This window comes from Rhincodon typus, chromosome 6, assembly GCF_021869965.1.
Source record: "Rhincodon typus isolate 14 chromosome 6, sRhiTyp1.1, whole genome shotgun sequence".
In the NCBI taxonomy this organism is placed as follows: domain Eukaryota; kingdom Metazoa; phylum Chordata; class Chondrichthyes; order Orectolobiformes; family Rhincodontidae; genus Rhincodon; species Rhincodon typus.
In genome coordinates, this window is record NC_063337.1 from 7,219,346 (window position 1) to 7,230,477 (window position 11,132).

At 43.8% G+C, this 11,132-nt stretch overlaps 2 protein-coding genes and 1 long non-coding RNA gene across 4 annotated transcripts in view; 1 reads left to right on the forward strand and 2 right to left on the reverse strand.

Annotated features, from left to right (window-relative positions):
* The window catches only part of clns1a (chloride channel, nucleotide-sensitive, 1A), a 46,105-nt gene that overhangs the window by 25,252 nt on the left and 9,721 nt on the right, over positions 1 to 11,132 (reverse strand). The gene's annotated exons all lie outside the window — the stretch shown is intronic.
* pnpla4 (patatin-like phospholipase domain containing 4) overlaps positions 1 to 11,132 on the forward strand; it is a 98,488-nt gene that overhangs the window by 21,471 nt on the left and 65,885 nt on the right. The window lies entirely within an intron of this gene.
* LOC125483275 lies at positions 5,138 to 10,359 on the reverse strand. Its single transcript, XR_007262225.1, has 3 exons — positions 10,308 to 10,359; positions 6,768 to 6,891; positions 5,138 to 5,261 (listed from the first exon to the last, which is right to left on the reverse strand). It is a non-coding gene; the product is annotated as an uncharacterized LOC125483275 (long non-coding RNA).

The following is an 11,132-nucleotide window of genomic DNA, read 5'->3' on the forward strand; positions in this document are numbered from 1 at the left end:
TGAGGGGGGTGGGGGAGAGTCTGTGAGGGGGTGTGGCGAGTCTGTGTGAGGGGGGTGTGGCGAGTCTGTAAGGGGGGTGGGGGAGAGTCTGTGTGAGGGGGGTGGGGGAGAGTCTGTGAGAGACCTGCCTGTAGGAGCTGGTTCTAGACGCACAGGTCTCCTGCTGCCTGCCCCCCTCAGGTCGGAGCTGCTGAATGCCGGCCCTTGGAGATGCGGCCGCCGTGAGGATCCGCTCTGTCTCCCGCCGCCGCTGTCACTGAGCTCGAGCCGGGGCGGGGGGGGTGGGGGGCGCGTGGGCGGGCCTCAGCATCGCCAGCGACACGTGGAGAGGGAGGCGTGGCTCCGGGGTGAGGGGGTGGGGCTCTGGGTATGTGGGTGGGGCCTCTCCAGTGGTAGGGAAGGGTGTTCTGACCACTGTTTGGGCTGTTCATCTTGTTGGGGTGTAACTGAGGTCGATAAGGGGTTTTATAGAGTCATAGGTTTGGGAGCAGGAGCTGGGATCTATTAGAGAAAACAACTACTGGAGAGGATGGAAGGCAGTGGGCATAGGACAGAACACTGCCAGCGTGAATGGAATGGGTTTGGATTGTGGGCTCACCCTTGGAGAGGGTGAAATGGGAGTGGTCAAATCCCTAAGGGGTTTGGAATGGGTTTGGGTAGTGATCAAACCCCAAAAGGCAGGGGGGAGCGGTTTGGGAGTGGTTAAACCCTAAGTGTGTGGAATGGGTTTGGGTAGTGGGCAACTCCTTGGGAGGGTGGAATAGATTTGAATACAGGGCACGTCCCTGCGGAGGATGGAATGGGAAATGGGAGTGCTCCATCTCCTAAGTAGAATGGAATGGGTTTGAGTAGTGGCCTGCTTGTGTACCTAAATGCTGTTGAACATAATTTTCAACTTGCTAACAGCAAAACTCTCAGAATGACATGTAATGTAAGTGTAATTAAAAAAGACCAGCAATTTATATGGCAGTGGAAGTTCAAAAATACTTTACAGACAATGAGGCATATTTTTGAAATGGAGTTACAATTGTAAGGTAAGAAAAAGTTAATTTAAGGGCATAAACAGCAATGAGATAATGACATGGTAATGGCCTAGATCTAATGATGGAAAGATGGTTGTTGCAGCAGTGTGGATTGGAGTGGCGTGTCAGTACAGTTCAGGTGTCTCGATGCAGCGGATGCACATGGAACTGCCCTGGAAATTGAAATTTCCAATGGGCAAATTCTGGAAAGTTCCAGAAAAAAAAGCCCAACCATAAGTTAGGATTGGAGATTTAGAGATCTCTACCTGACTTCACTTGATAGTTACTCAGGAAAGGCAGAGATTGTGGAAGGCATTGTGCTATAGCTTGTAATAGCAGGGAGGTTACCTTGGAGATGTACACTAATTTGGTTAAGCCACAGCTGGAGTACTGTGTGTACTACCGCCATATGAAATGGGATAGACTTCAAACAGAAGTATTATGTGCAATTTGGGTCACCACACTACATGATGGATGTGATCACACAGATGCACTTGGAACGCAGAAGTGATTCACCTGGATGTTGCCTGGTATGGAACAGTTTAGCTCTGAAGAGAAGCTGCATAAGCTTGGGTTGTTTTCTTTGGAACAGAGAAGGCTGAGAGGCGACCTGATTGAGGTGCATAAAATTATGAGGGGCATGTCCAGGATAGATAGGAAGCAGCTGTTCCATTAGTTGAGGGTCAAGAACAATTTAAAGTGAAAAGTAGGAGGTTTGGAGGGTGTTCGGAAAAATGTTTCTCACCCAGAGGGTGGTGGGGGTCTGGAATGCACTGCCTGGAGTGTAGTTGAAGCAGAAAACCTCACAATCTTTATAAAGTACTTGGATGAGCATTTCAAATGTCACGACATACAAAGCCATGGGCCAAATGATGGAAAGTAGGATTAATAGATTTACAGTAGTTTTTTCATTGGTGCAGACTTGATAGGCCAAAGGGCCTCTTCTACACTGCACGATTCTATGAAAGGAGGATAGGGAGTTGCCTTGGGAGTCTGCAATCTGAAGTCTCATGACATCAGGTCAAACATGGGTGAGCAAACCTCCTGCTAATTACCTTGTACCACACTCCCTTAGCTAATGAGTCAATAATCCTCTATGTTGAACAATACATTGAAGAAGCACTAGGTATAGGGAACTTCGGTGTCCATCATCAAGAGTGGCTCAGTAGCACCATCACCAGTCAATCATTTGTTGCTCATTTCTAATTGCTCAGTGGGCAGTTAAGAGTCAACCACATTGCTGTGGGTCTGGAGTCACATAGGCAGATTTTCTTTCCTAACGGACATTAGTAATGTCAGAAGAACAGATGGGTTTTTATGACAATTGACAGTGGTTACAAGGTTGACAATAGCTAGTTTTTTAATTTCAGATTTTTACCGAATTCAAATTTCACCAGAACATTAACCTGGTTTATTAGTCCAGTGTCATAGCTACTAGACTGGGTCTAAAGCAGATGGTGGGAGAACCAACAAGCGGGAAAAACATACTTAACCTCATCCTCACCAATCTGTCTGTTGAAGATGCATACGTCCTTGTGGAAACAAAGTCCCATCTTCATGCTGAGAATACCAACCATTGTGTTCTGTGGTACTGTCACCATCTGAAATGGGATAGACTTGAAACAGATTTAGTACTCAATCTGGTATCAGCGAGGCACTGTGGGCCGTTAGAAGTAGCTAAATTATACTCCAACATAACCCTGATTTTGATTTTTGATTTATTATAGTCACACATACCTAGGTACAATGAAAAGTTTTGTTTTGGTGCAGTACAGGCAGATCATACCATACAAAGTGAATTAGGGTAATAGATCAGAGCAAGGAATACAATGTTACAGCTGCAGAGAAGGTGCACAAAGAGCGAGACCAATGTTAAATTTAAAATTTGAGAGGTCCATTCAGATAGTGGAGAAGAAGCTGTTCTTGAATCTGTTGGTACATCGGTTTAAGCTTTTGTATCTTCTGCCCAATGAAAGAGGTTGGAAAAGATTATAACTGGCATGTGAGGGGTCTTTGATTATGTTGGCTGCCTTCCTGAGGCAGTGAGAAGTGTAGATGGAGTCAGTGGATGGAAGGTTGGCTTGCGTGATGGACTGGGCTGTGTTCACAACTCTAGTTTCTTATGGTCCTGGGCAGAGCAGTTGCCGTACTGAGCCACGATGCATCTGCATAGAATGCTTTCAATGGTGCATCTATAAAAATTGGTGAGAGTCTTTACAAACCATGCCGAATTTCCTTAAACTCCTGAGGAAGTAGAGGCATTGTTGTACTTTCTTGATCATTACTCCTAGGAACTGGATACTCTCGACCGTCCCCACTTCAGCTCCATTGATGTAGGGCATGCCATCCCCCTTGCTTCTTGAAGTCAATGACCAGCTCTTTCGTTTTGCTGATGTTGAAGGAGAGATTGTTATCTTTACACCATGCCACCAAGCACTTTCTTTCCTGTATTCTGTCTCGTCAGTTCAAGAATACAGCTCTCTGCTGCCACCTCAAGGGAAACTTGGGATGACTAATAAATGCTAGCCCAGCCAGAAATGCCCACATTTCATGAACAGTTCTGGAGAAGGGTCACTGGACTTGAAATGTTAACTATGCTTTCTCTCCACAGATGGTGCCGGACCTGCTGAATTTCTCCAGCAATTTTGGTATTTGTTTAGTAGGTTAGGGCTAGAGTTAGTTCTACAACTCATTGGCATTTAGAAGAATGAGAGGCAATCTTATTGAAACATAAGAAATGCTTAGGGGGCTTGACAGGGTAGATGCTGAGAGTTTATTTCCCCGTGTGGCAAAGTCAGGGACCAGAAGGCATTATCTCCGAATAAGGGATCATCCATTTAAGACAGAGATGAGGAGATCAGCTTAATCTTATGAGGAAAGGCTGAGGGACTTGAGGCTGTTTTCGTTAGAGAGAAGAAGGTTAAGAGGTGACTTAATAGAGACATACAAGATGATCAGAGGATCAGATAGGGTGGACAGTGGGAGCCTTTTTCCTCGGATGGTGATGGCTAGCACGAGGGGACATAGCTTTAAATTGAGGGGTGATAGATATAGGACAGATGTCAGAGGTAGGTTCTTTACACAGAGAGTAGTAAGGGCGTGGAATGCCCTGCCTGCAAAAGTAGTAGACTCGCCAACTTTAAGGGCATTTAAATGGTCATTGGATAAACATATGGATGATAATGGAATAGTTTAGGTTAGATGGGCTTCAGATTGGTTTCACAGATCGGCGCAACATCAAGGGCCGAAGGGCCTATACTGCGCTGTAATGTTCTATGTTCTATGTTCTATCCTGCTGATCAGCACGGACAGCTAGACCCCAAAACCTGTGACTTTGTCCCATTCCCTAAGCCTTCCCCTAGAAATGACACCCTCTTTCCTCTGCTGGACTCAAACCCTTGACCTCCCCATCCAAACCCCATACATCAGCCCATTTGGACTCAACATGACCAAAACCTGGAGTCCTCCTGATCCCTCCTTGGACCCAACAACACCCTGCAGAACCAACCAGAGTCCACCCAACACAGTCCCCCAAGTCTGACACCATCCATGGACATCCAATACCCCAGTCTCCATCCCTAAGGATTGCACCCTTATCCCACACCACCCTCATCCTCAAAACTTGTAACCTTTTGACAGATTTGCTGTCACAGCCCCTAAGTCCACCCCATTTACCATCTTACCTCAGCCACATAGTCCCCAACCCTTACCTATCTGCCACACCTCTCCTCCCTGATTGTAGACTTTTACCTTCAGGATTCAGAAACTTTAAATCCTAGAACATAGTGAGACAAAAGGGTTCAGTTTCAATGACAATCCACCCCGCTGTTGGCTGTGTAAGTTCCTGAATTTTAGCACTCTCGAGGTTCACCTGGAGAACTTCTCTGAAGGTAAGTGTTTATTTTACTATCTTATGAGAATGCAAATAGAGTTTTAAATCCTGTTTGTTAGATCTGGGCCAATAAGTGTTACTCATGCTGTTACAAGATAAATATTGACTAGGTTACTGGGGGAAAATTCACTCTTTTCCAAATAATGTTATGGGATCTTTTCCACACACTCGGTTTAATATCTCGTGAGAAGTAGCACCTCTGACAGTGCAGCACAAGCTCAGTATTTCCAGAGGTCAGCCTAGAATTTCTGCTCAAGTCTCTGGAGTGTTCCTTCAGCCCATGACCTTCTGCCTGATGGATGAGCATATCACCAGTTGAGCCACTGCTGACCCTGCTGTGATCCCCTCTGTGGAATGAAAAAATCTTAATGTTATGTAGTAGAAAATCCTTGGATTCATTGTGAGTAATTCTGACAGGAGTGCAAATAGAAATTATATTAAAAGGGTCTATGGTGAGGTCACTTATGATGGAATGGTAATATTCCTACCTCTGGACCAAAAGACGTTGCCTAACATGTCTGAACAAGATGATCAAAAATAATTATGAAAAAGGGGCTTGAAAATACAACCAGGCATTGATGTAGACAAGCAAGCTACTGCTTTTAGCTACCTAGAATCATACAGTACAAAAGAGGCCAGTACAAATTTGGCTCATCAGGTCTTACTGTCAAAAATATACTACTATCTACACTAGTTACACTTTCCTGTGCTAGGCTCATAGCCTTGAAAGTTATGATACTTCAAGAGTTCATCCAAACAATTTTTTAAGGTTGTGAGGAAACCCACTATAACTACCCTCCCAGGTAGTGCATTCCAGATCCCCACCACCTTCTAAGTGAAAACGCTTTCCTTCAAATTCCTTGTAAACCTCCTGCCTTTCATTTTAAAAGTGTGCCCCTTATTCTTGACCCTTCAACTAAGGGGAGCAGCTGTTTTCTATTCACCCTGTCCATGGCCCTCATAATCTTATACACCTGTATCAGGTTCCGGCTCAAACTTCTCTGCTCTAAAGAAAACAACCTGAGCTTATCCAGTCTCTGTTAATAGCTGAAATGCTCCAAGCAACAACCTGATGAATTTCCTTTGCAGCCCCCATCAAAACTATTGCAATCATATCCTTTCTATAGTTCAGCGACCAGAACTGCACACAGTACTTCACCTGTGGCCTATCCAAAGCCCTGTGCAGCTCGAACATGATCTCCCTGCTTGTAAAATCTTCTGCTAGGAAATATGCTGTCATCTTATGTCTGATTCGTCTATCTTGCCCAATCTTCACTGAAGCTCGTCTGCAACTGCATCATCCGACTATGCTGAGGTGAACCCCTCCTTTCTGCTGCACTCCTTTTTGCCCTCTAGATGTGATCTCTGTAGCCTTTCACCTCTGAATAAATGGCTGAAATTATGATGTTTTCTTTACTTGGTGTCATTTTTCAAGTGAGTTCTTTATACGCTTGCCATTTCAGGCTAAAAGTCCTCCTTAGATTGAATTATGGTGCCAGGTGAGAGTACTCAACTTCAAAATATGCAACCAGTGGAGCATTTCATTTAATACCAAGTTGAAAAGACAGACCCTCCTCAATCACGAAGGAATGGAAAAGAAGCTGAGATGGACATTAAATGATCTTCCCATTTTCCCTTACAGGAACTTCAGTTAGATGAGGTGTTAAAACAAAAGGATCCATCTGCCCTTGAGGGTGGACTATGATTCCCACAGTATTATTTTAAATGGCAGGTAAGTTCTTACCGGCAATTATTCGTCCCTCAGCCAACAGCATTAAAAAACAGATTACCCCCTCATTGTCCCAGTGCATGTCTGTAGGATCTTGCTTTGCATTAATTGGTTGCTGCCTTACCTATTATGGTGACTGCATTTCAAAAGTCCTTCAGGGCAGTGAAATTATTTGAATAGCTCTTTCAAAGGCCTCGTACAGGAAGATTGGATCGAATGGTCTCCTTCTGTGTATGAACCTATAGTTTCTGCCATTGGAAAGAGATCAGAAATTTGAAACCTGGGTGACTGTTCCCTTTGTATTCTAATTTAATGATTGAAGCAAACTACAGATTCCCCACATAAAATCAACTAACCTGATAGAAATTAGCGATTATACCAACACAGTGCCGGACAGTATGGCTCAGTAGTGCTCTGTATCTGTATATATATCTATCAAGTGACCCTGTTAGAAAGTGTTTGGATATGTATAGTAAAAAAAAATTTGTATTTGTATAGCACTTTACACAACCTCAGGGCATCCTAAAACACTTTACAGCCAATGAATCTTAACTGCCTTCTGAAATGGAAAGCCACATAGTTCAAGGGAAATTAGAGAGGGGTAACAAATGCTAGCCTTGCCAGTGACACTCACTTTCCATGAAAGAATGGAGAAGGCTGGATTTTCCAAGGATTGGCTGTCTCACTCACTTTCACACTCTGACCCATCTATTTACAAAAGAAGGGAGCTCTGCATTTCTGAAAGTACATTCCACTAAAGGTTCCCTCTGAAATGCAGAGCAATACTGAAATTCTGACAGTTCTTTTGTAGTGCAAAACTGTTGGAGAAATGCAAATTATGCCCCTTTTTACGTCAGTCAGCTGCCATATTCTGACATTTAAAGGTTCAGACAGTCACTTTGACAACTGCTAACAAAGGGTAAGTATATAAGGGAAGTATGGTATTCAAGTGCTGGAAGAGAAAGGTGTCAAGTAGGGGGATAGGCTGCCAGGAGAGTAGGGCACCAGGTGAGCAGATAAGTAGGTGCCAGCTGGGTAATGTGCCAGGAGTAGCATGCCAGTGAGGTAGGTTGCCAGCCCTAGGTAGGGGGTCAGAGTGCCAGGTAAAGTAAGGTGACAAGTGGGTTGGGTGTCAGGATGCAAGGTTGCAAGGGGCCGAGCTAAGTGATGCAGTGTTTACGGCAAATCAGGATGGTTGCACAAAACTGGGTCTGGCAGGGGACAGGTGGAGTGGGTCTGTGGGCAGTGGCAAGGGGTGTGGTGTCAGCTCTTGGATGTGGCGATGGTGGGATGGGGCCAGTGGTCTGGACCAGTGGTGGCTGCAGGATGGTTGGGCAGTCACATGGGGAGGAGTTTTGCTGGGTCTGAGGGTAGTGGCAGAGGGTCTGGAGTCACAAATTGTGGGGTCTGCCAGTGGTGGCAGGAAGGGGTGTTGACAGTCAGGTCTCTTACAGCAGCGGGTGGTGTGGGAAGGGAGGACTGATGATGTTGGGGGGTTGGGTCTGCAATGCGGTTGGGTAAAGAGCAGGTCAGGTGTACCAAGTCCCAGAGGTTGGGGGTTGGTTCAGGATCTGTGGGATGTAAGAGGTCTGGGGAGAAGTTGGGGTTATCTCAACTAATAATGAGATCTGTTAAATAGTTACTTAGTAGTCTAATGTTTCCTGAGTAACTATGTTACTTCATTTCATCAGAACCTCCAGAGTCTCAGACCTAAGTGGAGACTTTCAGAGGATTCCAAGCATAGAGGAATTTCCCAGTGAAAAATTCAATTCCTAGGCAATTCCTTTGGAGTGTGCTATGATGGGGATTCTGCAGGGTGCTCATGTGCATCACTGGAATAATAACTGTCTGGTCATTGACATATCTAGGCGAAAATATTTTAAACTTGTAGTGATTGGAACCAGGGGCAGGTGGATCCCATTGTCTATGAGATCCTTGACTGGGGTTGTTAAACTGGGCCAATCAGGGAGCCCTGGCTAACAGATATAAACAGGGGATTGAGGGGCGGCAGTGGCCGAGTGGTATTATCACTGGGCTGTTAAGAGACCCAGGAAATGTTCTGAGGACGTGGGTTCAAATCCTGCCATGGCGAATGGTGGAATTTGAATTCAATAAATATTTGGAATTAAGAGTCTAATAATGACCATGAATCCATTGCTGATTGTTGGAAAAACCCATCTGGGTTGACTAATGCCCTTTAGGGAAGGAAACAGCCATCCTTACTTGATCTGGCCAACATATGACTCCAGACCGAAAGCAACATGGTTGACTCATAACATGCCCTCTGAGCAATTAGGAATGAGTAATAAATGCTGGCCTAGACAGTGACGCTCTCGTTCCATTCAATGAATAAAGGGAAAAAAAACCTGCTCAAATATAAACAGGAGATTCAGAAAGTTTCTTCATTCTGGGGACTGGCTCTGAGCTGACTGGTTGGAGCCAGTGTACTGTGCACATGTAAATAAAGGGTGACTTGGTGATGGGATACCGGTCTTCTTGGAGTTATTTCAAAACTAATTGTTCAACTTCCACAATTACAAGATGACCATTTTTGCTGACTTCGTGTTCACTAGGAACTAAATCTTGAATTTGTATAGCATCCTTAATTGGAGTAAATAATCTCAAGTTGCCTCACTGGAGTGACTGTGAAACAGAATTTGGCACCAAACCACAGAAAAAGTTATGAGGATCACCCAAAGTGTGTTCAAAGTGGCAGATTTTAAGAAGCATTTTAAAGGAAGAGGCAGAAGTTTAGGAAGGAAATTCCAAAGCTTACGGGATATGCAAAAGCCATCCTGGAGGGGGACAGAAATCTCAAAGTGTTGTAGGGTTGGAGGAGGTTACAGAGATAGGGTGGAGTTCCTGGAGGGATTTGAAAACAGATTGGGAATGGCTGTGGGGCTGTTAATAGGGCAATCATGGCAAATTATGTATCCTTGCATTTGATTGCTCAGACTTTTTTTGTCACCTTTCAACTTTCACACTAGTGTCTTCCAAAAGATATTTAGTAAAGTACCACATATTAGACCCATGAGCAAAATTGAAGTCATGGGACAAAAGGGACATTAGAAACGTAAATGTACAATCGGTTAAGGGACAGAAAACAGGGAGTCATGGTGAAAGTTTTTTGGAATAGATGGATACAAGACAGATGAAATTTAACTCAGAAGAGTCCAAAGTGTAACAATTTCAATGAAGGAGGATAATTAGCTGTTTCCAACAGGATAAGCGGAGGACACAGATTTAAGATGACAGGCAAAAGAACAAGAAGTTACATGAAGAAAACTATTTTTAAGCAGTGATTGGTAGGATTTGGAATAGACTGCCCAGTACACTGGTAGGTAATAGCCTTCAAAAGGGAATTGGATAAACACATTGAAGGGAAAAACAAATCAAGGATATGGATAAAAAACCGGGAATTGAACTAAAAAGCAGAAATGTGAATTAACTGGGTTACTCTTTGAAACAGGCACAATGCCTCTTGCAGAGTACGTTTTGAAACAAATAGACTTCTGTATTGAAACTAGTTCTGTCTTGTTTGGCATTGTAAGCTAACCAAATGAGACGTCCATTGAAAACTTTGGCCGCTTTTCCACTGCTATTGCTTTCATCTGTGCCGTTGACAAAATTAAAATGATGTTCAGCCAGATAGAAGATTCCGTACCTCACATGTCCCTTTCCATTAGATCTGGTGTCTTGCTGTCTTCTACCTTTTATACCAGAATGTTGACCAGACAAAGTCATTCTGAGTGAACTGCTCATGACTTCTGTAAGTCTGCAACAGGATTGAAAAGTTAAAGTTGAGTGCTATCTTCTTAACAGTCTAGAAGACAATTCCTTTATCAAAACTATCTCAAAATTTGTCAGAATTACTTGGCAGTTATGCTAGTTCTCTAAAAGGCAAAGTTAACCTTTGAAGCTCACTTTAATCTCAGTTCAATTCTAATCTTATTGGTCTTGATATGTGAGTTGCTTGAGTGATATTTGGTTTCAACCCATCTAACTCCTGAATCTTCATAAGACTTTCTAACTCTTGAAGCCTCATAACATCAACAGATTCATGAAGCCTCCAACTTGTGCTTTCTTGTCAACTCGCACATTCTTGTGCTTGGCATTTAAAAAAAATCATTCACGGGATGTGGGCATCACTGACTAGCATTTATTGCCCATTCCTAAATGCCCAGAAAACAATTAAGAGGCAAGCACATTGGTGTGGGTCTGGAGTCAAACATAGGCCAGTTCAGGCAGATTTCCTTCCTTAAAGGACATTACTGAATCAGATGGGCTTTTACAACAATTGTTTAATTCATGCATGTCTTTAGGCTAGCTTTTTAAATCCAGATTTGTATTGAATTCAAATTTCACCACTGCTATGATGGAAGTCAAACCCATGTCCCCTGAACATTAGGGATAGTAAGAACTGCAGATGCTGGAGAATCCGGGACAACAAGGTGCAGAGCTGGATGAACACAGCAGGCCAAGCAGCATC